Below are 15066 nucleotides of genomic sequence, written 5' to 3'. Positions count from 1 at the left end.
TGGGGACAGTGGTGCCAGACAGGCCTGAGGCTCTCTGAGATGTTCCCCAGCTGTGGGACTGAGCAGAGGAGAGGCTTTGTGGCAGGTGCAGGGGTGAATGGTGGAGAGGGGGTGGCATTTGATATTTGGAGCCCAGCTGGTGGCTGCATGCTGGAGGAGGTCTCTCACTTACTGGTGCTCTTCCTCAGTATTTTCTTTCTCCATGTCCCTCTCCCACATCACAGTTGGTTTTTTCCCTCCAGTGCTGGCTCGTGCTCTCTTCTTTTTTTCTATTCCGTCCTGCTGCCTGTGACTATTCTGTAACTTCTCTGTCCTGCAGCCTCTTCTGTCTTTTTACCTCTTCTATCCCTTTGCTCTGCCTCCTGTCCTTGTCCCCTTTATTCTCTGCCTCCAGTCCTTTTTTTCCTTTCTTGCTCTGTCTCTGCCCTGTTCCATATCCCTTGCTCTGTGTTTCTCTGTCCTTCTTGCCTTCCCCCTCATTTTTTTCCATTGTTCTCAGGGTCTGTGTCCTGCAACTCTGGGCTTTTTTTCCCCCCTTCTCCATATATTTCTCCTGCAGTCCATCCTGGGCTTTCCCCTTCCATGTGCCATACTCCCTACTATTTTTGTCTGTCACTTTGTCCTGCCTTCCTGTCTTTTACCTCTATCACTTGTATTTCTCTCACAGTCTATCTTGCTCTTTATCCTTCCTTCCTTTCCCCCCCCCATCTCCTATCCTTTTTCCTGTTTGATTTTTTTTCTCATTTTCCCTTCTCTCACAGTGTGTCTTTCTCCACCTCTGTCCTGCTCCCTGTCCCATCTGTCCTCCCAGTGTCCCTGTGTCCTGATTACTCTCCCCTTTTTTTCTGTCTTTATTTCTCTGCCTTGCTGCTGCTTCTTGCTATACCTCCCTGTCCAGGCAGCTTTCTGCTTTCCTCTCTCTTTTCTGCTCCCTTTTTTTTTTTTGCTGTCTGTGCCTGTAGCCCCTTGCTGGCTATATTTGTTTTTACCTTCTTGGTATCTTCCCTTTTCCCTCCCCTGCCTGCCATCTGTGTGTCCTGCTCCCAGACCTGACCTTACATTTCTTGATCTCTTTCTGCAGCGTTCCTCGTGCCAGTTGTTCTGGACCTCTCTGAGCTTTTATTTCTCACTCTGCTCCTCATTCTTCTCCCTTGTCTGTCTTTTTCTTGCTCTGGTCCTCTCTTCCACTCTCATCACTGTGTTAAATATGGCTCTGCCCATATACTGTGTGTTATTCTGCCCCAGACTACACAGCAGTGAGAGCCACATTGGTGCAGGTGAGGGGCTGAAGCTGCAGTGGGTCATGTGTGTGGACAGAACAACAGAAATACTCTGGAAAAAAGGTACAGAAAAGCAAAAAATCCCAATTTGGGGTGAAAGGCTGGGATTTTGAGGAGTGTAACTTAATCATCCCAAGTGAGTTAACTGCTGGGTCTAGGTCATCCCCATGTTCTCACCCTGCATATTTCTACCCGGATACACCCCTAAGCCATGTCTGCTACCTCTCTTGTCCACAGGAGAAGTTTTCTTCACATGAATTTTCTTCTCTCTGACCAGCCTCTTACATCCGTCTATTTCCCCTTCCCTCCTTTTCCCAGTCCAACCCAACCCTCTTACTCTGCAACCCTAGGCTGCCTGTAACCTCTCACCTACACTTGCTAGCCCTTTTCTCCTCTCGCTGTCCAGCTAGGCAGAATGGGATGGTAGCTGCCAAACCTGTGCTTTGCTGCCTGAGTTTTTTCAGTTAGTGTTTTTTCCCTCTCATGGAAACCAAGTGATTAAAAACAATTCATACAGGTTCTCTGTGGCCACAGAAGAGCCGAGATTAAGTTCTTGTTGAGTATCCTGGGTGCACAGTATTTTATTTTTTCCCAGTGTATATTGCTCTTGGGATTAACTTCAGATTACACTTTCTTTTAAGCAACGTTAGTGTAACAGCTCTCAGAACCCTGAAAAGGCCAGTGATAGTTCATGCAGCGTGGACTCTTGCACTGAAGCTGTATAGGAGATGTATTTCTGCAGTGCAAAGACCTATTCCAGACCAGCTTTGATTGCCTGGATTAACCAGTAAAGCCTGGCACTGCAACATGCTCTGAGGACCTGCTACAGGGAAAGCTGAGGGCCTTGCTGCTCTGCAGTGCTTCTTCACAAGGGAACCAGTCTCCAGCTTCAGCAGGTGATGGTCTCTCACAGGCACTTGTGTAGCACCGGGCAGGTGCCTGGTACCTTGATTGTCCAGGTACTGGTGTAACTGCTGCCTTGTAGTCTTGATCTTTGCCAAAACGATTGGGTACCAGAGTGAGACGATGACTGGATTCCTGGTAGCACTGTATTTATGCTGTGCTGCTAGCTGAAAAGGGGTTATAGGCCAGGAAGTCTTCGGAGGGGGTAAACTAGAGCAAGTGAATGTTGGAGTGATTGTGTTAAAGAAGTGAATGTGGCAGCCAAAGGAGCCACAGTGCAGTAGCACCCATCCAGCATACCAGCCCTGCGTGCTGCCCGCATGGAGTGCAGAGTTCCTGCTGCACCGTGAGGGGTGGCCTCTCCAGGGCTGTGCGGCCATCAGCTGAGGACCCGGAATATGCTACCAGCCTGCCTCTGCTGTCCCCGTGCCATCTGTGCTGTCTTGGCACTCTGAATGGTGAGTAGCGCGGTACAGGGTCCAGTTCTGCTAGGGAGCCTGCCTGGGGAGCAGCGCATGCCGTAGAGCCGCATTACGGCCAGTGGCGCGATGCCTTCCCTGCTCAGTGCTGCCACCCCGGGGTTATTTCTCGGTACTGCAGCAGCGGCGTGGGCAAAGTACAGTGAAGGGTTCTGCCTCTTAATAGAATCAGAAGGTTCTTGGAATTAGACTGTTCTGAGAGCTCTGGTGCTTCAAATCAATCCATTCCCCTTTTGTTTCTAGCGTTCTCAGAATAAATAGATTAAACCTGTGATAGCTTACAATGCTTAAATACTGAAGTCTGTAAAGCCACATATGCTTAGAAAAAGTTAAGATTTCTTGTTCAGGATGTTGGGATTGTAGCAACCTTTCAAACTTTTTTTAAGGGTGATTCTAGGATCTTTGACAGATCTATATTTAGTGGAGAAGGCTAACAATTAGTAGTTTCAGGGAGAGCTTTTCAACTGACTTAAAACCCCAGTATTTATTGCATTCTACTTAAACACTGACTAATGTCAGTTCTGATGTTTCAAGTTAGGGTGCTGAAAGGAAGTTTTATGAAGAGGAAATAGTATAAGCTGCATGTGGCAATATCACTAACCAGGAGACAGTACAGACATCTCCAAACAGGTTAACCTTGAGTTCTTGAAAACTAAAATCCAAAGAGGGTAAATTAAAAAGATAAACACTAAAACATCCCACCACACATGAACTTCCCCCCAGCAAACCACCCCAAACCAAAAGAATTCCACTACAAAATAACCCAAACCCAAGCAAACCAACAGTCCAGTATCCTATGTTAACTTGACACTGTGTAGAAATAGTTATAGCCATCAGATTACTCAAAAAAAGCACAAACAAGCAAAAAGACTAATCCAAACCCAAATTTCCTTCTTCCTGAAATGGAAGTAGAAAAGATTGTCTAGGTAAAGGAAACAGTTCCTCAGTTCACTCTGAAGTTAAGGCCAAAGCCAGTTTCAGTTCAGTAGTGATGTTTCATTGAGAGGGTAACTGGACTAGACACCAAAGCTTCTAACCTTAAGACTCCCTGTGCAATACTGTGATTTCACTTCATCTTTTTGTAGAGGTAGCATTAAGAATCCAAGAAGATGATGGCAACTTGTTGCATCATCTAATGGTTGCTATGTGATATAAGCGTTCTCTCTCACACACCCCACACGTGCACATATTTATTCCACAGTGTTCCTCTTGATTTGATGTAATTCCCTAGGGAAAAACAAACTGTAGCAGGAAAATATACAGGAGCATCAATTCCAGGAAGTCTACCTCATTTCTATTTCTTTCAGCCATGCCCTTGTGCAAAGGAAGTTAAATGGTGTTTTGCCATTTCCCTGCAAGTAAAAACCATCACTCATATTTCCCTGAAACATGACATGCAGCTATTAAGTTAAACTTTCTTTGGACCTGTACCTTTATAAAATTAGGAGACCAAAGATGAATGACTGCCAAAAAAAAAACAGATGAAGTAGCAGCTCACCCACCCCCATACACTAATTTATCAGTGGAGTAACAGAAACAAAATATACACCAACACGAATAAAAGGTCATTTGGTTCTGCAATTCATTTTTCTTCACTGATAAGAGCACAACACTGGAGATTATTTTCCCTAATATTTTCATGCCTGCTTCCAAAGAAGTCCATACAGAAGCTCCTCTGAGCACCTGCTACTTCCAGTCATCGTTTAAAGATAAGCTGCTAGATGCACCCAAAGCTTAACATGATACTGTCACGTTGGAATTTAATTCACTTTAATGAAAGTTTTCCTTAGCTTTTGGGTGAATTTTATATTACTGGAAAAAACAATCAGGGAGAAGCATAATGTAATAATTAATTGTGTAATAGTTCATGACTAAATATAAAACCATTCTAAGGTACAGTTGAATTTTATCCCTAGGGAGAAGAATGCAAGCATTCGTTAGTGGTCTGGAGATGCTATGTTTATGTACTGACCTCCTGCTGGTGGCATTGACGCTCTTCGTGTCGATGAGCCGTATAGCGAAACCGGCTGCACATGCACCGTGAAACACCCCACTGCAAAAAGAATCGTTCCTTTTCAGAAGGTTCTATCCAGGCGGGACTGGAGCAGCAGGCATGGGGAGGATTCTCCTGGGCTTGTCCCAGCAGATGGCACTGCGGCTCCAGAGCAGGGTAGGAGCCGTAAAGCTGCTTCCTTACACACCAGTTACCAGGGTGAGAGCATAATAATGCCTCCCGAAAGACTGATAGTTGAGGGGAAAGGAAAAAAGAAGAGATTCCCTGAGAGGAGGTTTTTCTCAATATCTTTTCTAATTAGGCCTGCTTCATCTAAAGCACAGCAAAAACTACCAGAAGTAATAAAAGAACCCAGAGGGTTCTCGCATGAATCAGATGAAAACACACTGTGGTGCAAGCAATATTCCTTCAAAGTTGCTTCCTTTTCTCCACGCCTGCATTCACGTGGATGCATTTCTGTAACAACCTGTAGATAAAGTAATCTTTTAAAACCCTTTGGAATTTATTTTCCTGGTTTTGTTTTCAGAAACAAATTAAGCTGCCTTATTAATCAAGAGACTAATACGAACACCGCTAACAACACGTGCAAGGTGTATCAACGCTCTTTACCCAGCTACCAAATCACCAAACAGGAGCCTGCCAACATTATTTTGCTGCAAACATTTCAAGGGTGGCAGAACTTTCTAGAAATGCTTTGCAGTGTCAAGCAGATCCCCATCCTTACATATAAAACAAGGCTTTCTTAAAGACACTGACACATCATCCTGTCAGCTGGTCTATTTTCCCCCCATCTTTCTTTTCAACACGATAATTTACAGGTGGAATTGTCAAGCTTAACCATCAATTTCCTCCCTTCAAAACGAAAGCTTCAGCTGTTACTAGATTTTGCCCATTTCAAAAGAGCTGACTCAATTAACTGCATCTTCCCAGAACATTTGCCAGACAAATATCAGGCAGTCTTTACGCAAATCTACCGCACACAACCATTTTCCTACCTCGAAACATGCCTCCAGGTAAATACACATTTTTTTTGCTCTATCAAGCTAAAGTATTTTTCTACCAAACTAGCTCTGGTTTAGTACTGGCCTGCAGAAAAAAATGCACCTATTGTAGAATTTACTGAGAAATTGAGTTAGTGCTAGCTTTGCAGTAACTGCAAAATTCACTACAGTAGCAGACGCATTATATATACAACTACAAAAAAAAAAAGAGAGATCTTAAGTGATCATGTTCAGCTGGGCAATTTTAAGCTACTTTGTCTCATCTCTAGAACATCAAAGTGACATGTTTTCACAGTCAAATCTTAATTATTGTATTTTGCAGACCTGTTGATAAAGCCTGCAGGAATTCTAATTAGCTGTGTTTCTGCAGTACTGCTTGTTCTGTCTGTACCACTGTTCTCAGCATGGGCTCTCCTCTTGCAGCTTGCTCAGTCAAGGATGAATATAACCACTGGCATCTTGGCTTTGATCCAAGTTAAAAAAAAAAACAAACCCACAAACCAACAACCTGTAGAGTTTATTTGTCGTTTCAGTTGCCTCTTTATTCATCCTTTCTAATTTTCTCTATCTGGCTGGCTGTATTCAGAGAGCAAAATGAAAAATCTGCTTTCTTTCAAATCAGAAAACTGCTCTTCTGTAATTTTAAATAATAATAATAATAAGGTAAAAATGAATCACAGTAATAAAGTGGTAGTAATAACAGTAAACCAGGAAGGAATAAAAAGCAAAAGGCATTTAGAGTAATGATTTTAGATATTCAGACTTAACACAAATAGGGAGAATTCTAATGTGGTGTTAAAGCATCTGCTTTGTGCAATGAATTATCTTCCAAAGAGAGAGGTCTTATTATATTGATATTTATATTTTAATCTCTTCTTATACTAAAGAAGTACTCAAGAGTTTAAGTCTGCTGGATGTCATACATGAAGTGAACTTTCTGATTGCTTTTGTGATCTGCTGCAGTAAGAGTCAGTGATGGAAGTTGGCTGTGAATTGAAAAAAATCAACACTTCTATTTGATTTCCCTTCCTGCACTTGTTTCCAGGAGCTACTTAATTCACTTCCACAATGTTTTTAGTCCAAAGACAAGGCATTTATTTAAATAATACTAGCAATTAAAAACCTGAGCTAACCAATTGGCCAGGGAGGGCTGTGGATGTCCCCTCCCAGGAAGTGTTTAGGACCAGGTTGGGTGAGCCCTTGAGCAACTTGGTCTAGTGGAAAGTGTCCCTGACCATGGTCAGGTAGCTGGAACTAGATGATCTTTAAAGGTCCCTTCCAACCCAAACCATTCTATGATGCTATTAACCAACCAAGGAAGCAATCCACCCCCAAACCACAAAAATCATAACAGAAGAATGGAACAGGAGTGATAAAATCCACCTACCAGTGACTTACCAGGTTGCTGAACAGGTGAGGCAAGAGTAGTACTTTCAACAGAAAACCTGATTTTGACATTAAAGTTAAGTTTATAAGATAGCATTTATAATACATTCAAATGAACATTAGAGTTTGGATATGGAAAATACTTCTCAGCAAAGCACTGTCAATAATCCTGAGCGGTGGAGAGCCTCGTTCCCAAGCAGGTATGCTGCAGTACACTAACAGAAAGACACAAAAGTGAAAGATTTCCAGTGGAGTGCAAACAATTCTGCTGCCATTCAGTGCCTCACCATAGCCTAGAGCAGAAATAAGGATTACAGCATATTATGCAAGCTGAAAAAGGCTTAGGGTTTACCAAATCACCAGCTGACAAATCATTAAGAGATATAGAGTCAGCAAAGTCAGCAGACCTAATGTGCTATCAATATTCCTTCTGTTAAATGAATTCCTCTGTTACATCTTGTTTTCATGAAGATGACATCACATGATGTAAATCACTGTATTTACACACACCAGAGGATGCGATTCATGGGACCATCTTTCTCACTCATCATAACCAGTCAGAAGTCTTCATGCTTAGCTAACAGTTTCAAGCTTATGGCACTCAATGAATCCTATGAGACATAAAACATAAACTGGGTTAAGGCTATCATCAGGCTCTTGTAGTGGTTTGGTTTTTTAGGGGTTGATTTTTTTGTGTTTGGTTGGAGGCCTTAGCAAGCAGACGTGACAAAACGTAAATCTTCATCCATTATTCAGAAGTTAACATGGCAGAATTCTTCATCCAGACCTAGCTGTGGTTTTTGCTAGTTTTCCACTTGCTTTTCATATTCCTCTCTTTGAAAAAGAGGACGAAACCCCACAACTTCTTCCAACAGAAGTTTCATTTGGAAATCTTCCTTCAAGAGAGAGCAGCAGCTGCTAATGTGATCAAAGCCCTGCAGACAGCAGTTGTACAAAGCCTGACCCAATTCTTGTGGGAGCTACGTGGATTTTTACTTCACTCTAGACAGTGTATGTACCTGTAACTTAGCTCTAAGGGAAGCTTTGTGCATCCAGCACATGGGTATCTTGGATTTTAGGAAATAAATTGACCAAGAAGTTGGAAGACAAAGTACATTCATGTGACACAATACATATTCTTTGACATGACTAACCTCATACAACGTAGACTCATGTTCTGGGCATGTCATTGCACGAGTCTGTGTAACAGGAGCACCGCAGAGGCAGATGACTGATCTTCTAATCATGTTTTCTCCTGGAATTAGCCCCTTTGCTCTCCAGACCTGCTTTAATGCAACAGTAATTTACTTAGCAAAGCTTTCTAAAGCCTAATGATTTAACCAATTAGAAACACAACAAGCTGACAAAACCCAGTAGCCAGGTGGGGGTTGGTCTCTTCTCCCAGGCAACCAGCAACACAGCAAAGGGACACAATCTCAAGTTGTGCTGTGGGAGATCTGGGCTGGATGTTAGGAAGAAGTTCTTGACAGAGAGGGTGATTTGCATTGGAATGGGCTGCCCAGGGAGACGGTGGAGTTGCTATCCCTGGAGGTGTTCAAGAAAAGCCTGTCTGAGGCACTTAGTGCCATGGTCTGGTTGACTGGATCGGGCTGGATGATAGGTTGGACTGGATGATATTGGAGGTCTCTTCCAGCCTGCTTGATTCTGTGATTCTATGATTTTGAGAGGTTTTGTGAGGTATGGGGATAATACCTGCACTATGCACTCACAAGTGAAGACATTTCTAACTACTGCGATGTAGGCTGTCTGAGATCTACCCTACTGCACAATGCAACAGCTGCTGGGCTGTAAACTCTCATATTTTCCATAATGCTAGAGGGACAAAAGCCACTCAGATAGGTAATGTGAACAGGGATTCATGTTAGGCAAGGAGCTGGAAGTCTCTGTATCAAGCAGAATACTGTTTAACCTCACCATCTTACCTTAGAATCACAATCACTACAGAGATGCTGAAGGAGTACATGTTCTGCTGTCACGAGGAACAACAGCAGGCCTGCTCCAAATTAATAATATGCTCAAATTGCTAATTACCAAAAAGCATTAGAAAAATTACAGCCTGCAAGTACATAAAACGTGGCTTTCCACCAAACTCAGAGGAGAAAAAAGTCACTCTGCTAAATTGTTCATCTCTCCTGCTATGTTACTTGTACGCATAGTAGCAATGATTTATGGTCCAGCTGTGTGACAGACAACTCTGCCTTTATGTCAGCTCTCTAGGACACCTTTTTCATAAAAGTGAAGAGTGATTTAGCTGCATGAGTTCCATTAACATTAATGGGTGTCACATGGCTAAATCCCAGTGCCCCACTCTAAAATTTTATATCTCTGTCTGTGTAATTAGGAATAATTTTCTCTGAACAGACTTCCTAAGTGATTGTGTGGAGAGAGAGAAAAATATTGTAGTGCCAATCCACCATGACAGCAGTGACACAGCTCTTACAGAACACCCAGGAAATTACTTCCCATGACTCCAACCATTTCTCTTGCTTTCCTAAGTTCCTAGTTTCTTCTTCCAAGGTATTTTGCTTGCTGAAGACATATTTCATGTTCTTCTTCTTTCACAAAAGGTATGAAGGAATAATCACATCAAGCTTTCCTCTCTTAACAATTCAGCCACAGAAATCAGGTATTTAAGCTGTGTGCTTGAACTTCTTTGAGCCTGCTGGATCACTTGGAACATATCCTGTGATCCTGCCCCTTCCTGTGTTTTAATCTTTCAGAGCAACTGCCACAACCAGTTTATCTGCAACAGGCCAGAGAGATTATTCCACATCTGCTTCTCTCAGTCACATTCAAAGGTTCAGCTCCACATTATTTCTCCCATGACACACAGCCTAATGAAATAAGGATCTTGTGCACACAGGTGTATCTAAAATGGAGATAAACAAACCAACCAAGCCACCCCAACAACAGAAAACTCCTTAGCTACACAGAATTTGTATAGGCAACCCCCACCCCACTTTTCAGTCATCACTCAAATAATCAGCCAGCAAGAGATGGAGAGCTTGGAAAATGCCAGTTATTTGCACACTCTGTAGAGAAGCAATTGTCCACAGAGGAGCTTGAGTAGAGGTCAGGATACTCACTCTGAGTTTTTGCAGCTAGGTATGGAGAAGAGATGAATTATGAGTGCCTTTTGGAAACTGTCACATCCCTTTCCACAAGATCTGAGTCACTGTAAACATGAGAGGAGACATGGGGCAAAAGAGAGTTAATGCAAAAGGTAACAAGGAGAACAAAAAAAACAAATGGGAAAAACCCCACGCATTAACAAAAACAGTGTGGGAAAGAAATGCTGCAACCAGGCAAAGCAACAGCAGCATGATGAATAAGACGTTTTAAAGCGTTTGAAAGGCTTGTTTAAAGAAAACTCCTGCTAGAAGTTAGGACTTGGGGCTCCTCCTACCTATTGAAACAAAAGCATGCAATACATGCTTCAGCTGCTGTTGTGAGCCATAAGTAATACAAACCTTGAATAAGTTAAGTGCAAATTCATCTGGAAACTTCAAGTGGAAGGTTTCCTTAACTGTTCAAGTGTCTCTTAGAAGCATGCAGCTCACCAGAAACTTTGCCCCGCTTCTGCTGATGGCTGTATTGCATGCCAGTGATACTCACTGCTCTAAGAAGCCAATTGTTTGGTTCATGTACTCAGGTCTATTGTAACCAAGAGCCATTTCCATCCAATAACTGCTTCTTCATGCATACAAACTGAGCCATTTATTTCAGCTAGCATCTTTAGGAACACGAAGCAAAATCTCACAATTCTCTGATTGTTGCCATTTTCATGTGCAAGCTGAACTGTCGTTACAGGTGCACTTTTCCCTCCCTCTTTTGGTAGTAGCTCACTTTGAACAAAAGAAATCTCAGTCTTTCTGGGTTTTGCTCCCCACATTTATTTCTAACATGCCTTCCAATTTTAACAATATTTTGAATGGGTCTGGAAAATAGCAAACTCTTAATGCTTTATTTTTCAGTGACACAAGATTCTTGGTGCTCCTAGTAAGGTTGCTGTCTTCTTTTTAAAAGCCACATTAATGAAACCACAGCCTCCTGTGTGAGTTCCCTGAGCAGTTATACATGTGAAGTTTTAAATAGCTTTATGTAGCTTCTACTCTCCTGACATTATCACCAGCATCATGCAAATATACTCTGGAAACACTTAAAGGTCAGAATTCTGAGCCTGTGCAACATAACAGCCAGTACAAACGGCTCCTACCATCTCGATAAGCTCAAAGACACAACACTTTGACACTGAGACAATTTAAATGGACCTAGTTCTAAAGGTACATAGGTGTAAAAAAATCCCAACCCATCAAGTTAACAGCATATTAAAAACGTTTTGCCATTATAAACCACAGTTGTGACATGTACTCAGAAACTCATTAATCTTGCCAGCATCTCTGACAAAAGCTCAGCTCAGCTGTAAATAAATGTATGCTATGGCCATGACTAAAGCATCTCGGAAAGCATTTGATTGCCCAGAACACTAAGCTACTCCAGCTTCCTTTTCTTGTTTTCTTCGTCATTCTTTAGCAATTCTGTAACTTTTAAAAAGTACTACCAATGGCTGAAAGAGGACCAATTTGTTCAGCCAGAACCCACCTGCTGTGCACGGTGGGGGGGGAGGATATTTCCTTTGGCAGATACATACCTGACATCGTAAATAGATGCAATGCCACTGTCTAGTGGATGGCTGAGAGCTGACATTCATGGGTACTTACAAAGCAGCTCTAAAGAGCAACAGCTTTGTACTGTATTGGTAAAAAACCCAGCAACCTGTTATCCATCTTGCTACCTGTTGGTGTTTTATTACTACATGGTAACACCACAGTGCAAGACAAGTTTAATTAAAAACTAAGAAGCATGTAGATACACATAACTAATCCTCACAAAAGCCTTTGAATTAATTAAATAAGATGCCCTATATAACTTCCCCCTCCCCACTCCAAGAAAATGGAGAGGAGAATAATTAATGTTCTGCTATTATAAAAATAATCAGGTTAATTAAAACAGGTGCAGCAAGATCCACAAACCAGATTTAAGACAGAATGAAAAGGAAGGTGGCAAAGTGCAGGAAAGTTTCAGAAACAGCAGCAAGAGAAAACACAGTAGGAGGAGAGTTTAGAGGTGCTGACAGTGACTCATCTACCCCGGGCAGAGATGTTCAGTAGAATACTTCAGTTGGAAAGGACCTTCAATGACTTTCCAGTCCAGCATCCTGGCCACGATGCTACTATTACTCCCACCACCACCAGGAGGACAGACTACAAGGATCCTATTTACACCCAAGCAGATATTTATCAATATACTTGCCAGCTGAGAAATACTTCTGTAGGAAGAGCTGGATATTAGCAGCATCCATGAAAACAAGATGGAGCCAGACTGCTTCATCTCACTTTTTGTGAAGCCTTTTTGCCCAGGGAAGCCATGCAGCAGTAGCAGACACCATGGGCTCCATTTGATTCATCTCATATGGAGTATGACCTAGGGGGACACATGAAGTTTTAATTATCACTTTGGTGCCTACCAGGCTGTCAATTTTGATTGCCACAAAAATGGAAGCATAGTTTCCTTAAGGCTACTTTTATTTAATAGGCAACGAAAACTTAACTATAAATCCTATCCAAGACACAAAACTAATTGTTTATGAAAACAGCATCACATCCACAATCATCTTTTTAAGTACTGGTACATGTATTTGTTAATTGATCTTGGGACATCCTCTTCCTTCTCATTTTAGTACATATTTATTCCCAGGTTTTATCTTTCCTTGCAGCCTTCCCCTCCTTTCCCTGTCAGTTTCCATTAATTTTATTGCTACATTGACCTTATTCCCCAAACTCTTAATTCCTTTTCCTTGTACTTTTGTATCATTTTTATTCCTAAAAATCCACATTATTACTTCAGATACTTTTCCACAAATAATTTGCAGGTTTAATCTGTCTTGTATTTAATTCCCTTTATCTCTGCATCTGTCAGTCTTTCAATGATCTGCACTAGAGGTAGGCTTCTCTTGTGTTTTTTTTATCCTTCAGGTTTTTCAGAGATTCATTAAGTAGAAAACTTGCTCATAGGACAAGTTTTATTGCTCTCTCAACAGAATCATTATTCTCTCCCTCAAAATGTCCATTATTAAAATTGCCCAAGTAACTCATAATTCTATATTAACAAATTATTAGTTTGCATTTGTAAAGTTTAACCCTGGCTGGTAGTTAAGAAAACAACTATAGAGAGAGACATTAAGCAAACTTTGCATCCAGAGCTACTTACATACCTAATTCCCAAATACCAAGGCTATCATCATCCATGCTTAGCAAGAATTCCAATTGTGATGGATTTCATGACGTTTATGTGTGAACTGTGCAAAAACCATGGGGATATTTTCAGTAGAAAGGTTGAAGCTAGATTTATTTATTAAAGGGTATGTGGATTTAATCTACAGTAACTCACTTAAGTAGTTTGCATCTTCGTATTGTGTGCCATTATAGTTGGGAAATCAACAGTGGGTGCAGAGAAGGGCAATGAGGCTGGGGAGAGGTCAGGCAAACATGACCTATGAGGAGCGGCTGAGGGAGCTGGGGGTGTTTAGTCTGGAGAAGAGAAGGCTGAGAGGGGACCTTGTTGCTCTCTACAACTACCTAAAAGGAGGCTGTAGTGAGCCTGGAGCTGGTCTCTTCTCCCCAGTTACTAAGGATAGGACAAGAGGAAATGGCCTCAAGTTGCATCAGGGGAGGTTTAGGTTGGATGTTGGGAGGAAGTTCTTTTCTGAGCAGGTGGTCAGGCACTGGAATGGGCTGCCCAGGGAGGTGGTGGAGTCATCATCCCTTGAGGTGCTTAAAAAGAGTGGATGTGGCACTTGAGGCTATGGTCTAGTGATGATGGATGCTGAGATGAAGGTTGGACTGGCTGATCCTGGTGGTCCTTTCCAACCACAGCGATTCATAGCAATTAGATGTTGTGCTGAGGGATTTGGTTTAGTCAGGGACTTGTCAGTGTGAAACTCACGATTGGACTCGATGAGCTTGAAGGGCTTTCCCAATCTAAGAAATTCTGTGGTTCTGTCATACATAATCATGTTTTTAGTTGAAAATAAGTTCATGCAAGTAGTTGTGAAGAGGTTTTAAAGTTGACCATCTGAGAACAATCATTAAGCTCAGACAGACAATCCACAGCATGGCAAGCACTGCTCATTTATAGCAGGATCTTCCAAAGTAGGAGCTCTACAAGGAGAGAAGATTTACTGTACTGTCTACGAGCAGGGTCAAACCACACCTCAAACCAAGTTTCAAAACTCAAGCTAACTTAGTAGCTTCAGGATTTACCTACAGATGTCAAACTCTGAGGCAAGTTGTTCTTATAAAGTAAAAGAGAATTTGTCTTTTAACGAAAAGGTGTCCCTTACCCTATTTGTGTCCTGGAGTTGCACAGTAAATTAAGAGTTTCTACAAGTCTGTATCACCAGCTGTAAAAATATTACCTACATTATCATACTCTCCATTCATCAGGGTTAAATAACTTGGGCTTGACAAGTAAGGAAAATAGCACTCATTTTTCATTACCATTAGGTGAAATATGAGCAAATAGACTGTCTAAGCAGGTAAATCTCATTATTATTTCTCAACACTGTTTGCAATGAAGTCAAGTTAAAAAATATTCCAATTTGGGTGCTGTGGAAGTAGAGAGAATCTGCCAATCTTAAGAGAATCTCCTGTGAAACTCAGCAGCAGTTTGTTTCAAATCTGTTGCTTTGAGGCTGATGTGGTATGATTCCAACAGGTAAACACCTCAAGACCATGTATTGCCTACTGCCCCTCTGGGGGTAGCAATGTCACTTGTTATTCTCTGTAGACTTGCAATTTGCTGCCTGCCTTAGAACAAGTTATTAGAAAAATCAACCAACCAACTAAAGCAAAAAACCCCAACAACAAAACCTAAAAGCATCCCCAAAGTAGTTGTTCTATTTGCAGAAAGGTTTTACCTTT

At 41.8% G+C, this 15066-nt stretch overlaps 2 long non-coding RNA genes across 6 annotated transcripts in view; one reads left to right on the top strand and one right to left on the bottom strand.

Moving 5' to 3' along the window:
- The first annotated feature begins 703 nt into the window (after nt 1-703).
- On the top strand, nt 704-5172 carry LOC135183897 (uncharacterized). Its single transcript, XR_010305765.1, has 2 exons — nt 704-2641; nt 4579-5172. It is a non-coding gene; the product is annotated as an uncharacterized LOC135183897 (long non-coding RNA).
- Nucleotides 3284-15066, bottom strand: part of LOC135183896 (uncharacterized) — a 70947-nt gene continuing 59164 nt past the window's right edge. The window contains exons 2-6 of one of the 5 annotated variants that reach the window (XR_010305762.1): nt 12398-12568; nt 10171-10259; nt 8218-8349; nt 4635-4715; nt 3284-4014 (exon numbers count right to left, since the gene is read on the bottom strand). This is a non-coding gene — a long non-coding RNA (uncharacterized LOC135183896). Of the gene's footprint in view, nt 4015-4634; nt 4716-8217; nt 8350-10170; nt 10260-11735; nt 11802-12397; nt 12569-15066 lie in introns of those variants that run through there. The other 4 variants (XR_010305760.1, XR_010305764.1, XR_010305761.1 and 1 more) reach the window with 4 other exon arrangements.

The sequence above is a fragment of the Pogoniulus pusillus genome, chromosome 19, assembly GCF_015220805.1.
Source record: "Pogoniulus pusillus isolate bPogPus1 chromosome 19, bPogPus1.pri, whole genome shotgun sequence".
NCBI lineage: Eukaryota > Metazoa > Chordata > Aves > Piciformes > Lybiidae > Pogoniulus > Pogoniulus pusillus.
Note: the sequence above shows the minus strand (reverse complement) of the source record. Positions and strands in the feature narration are given on the sequence as shown.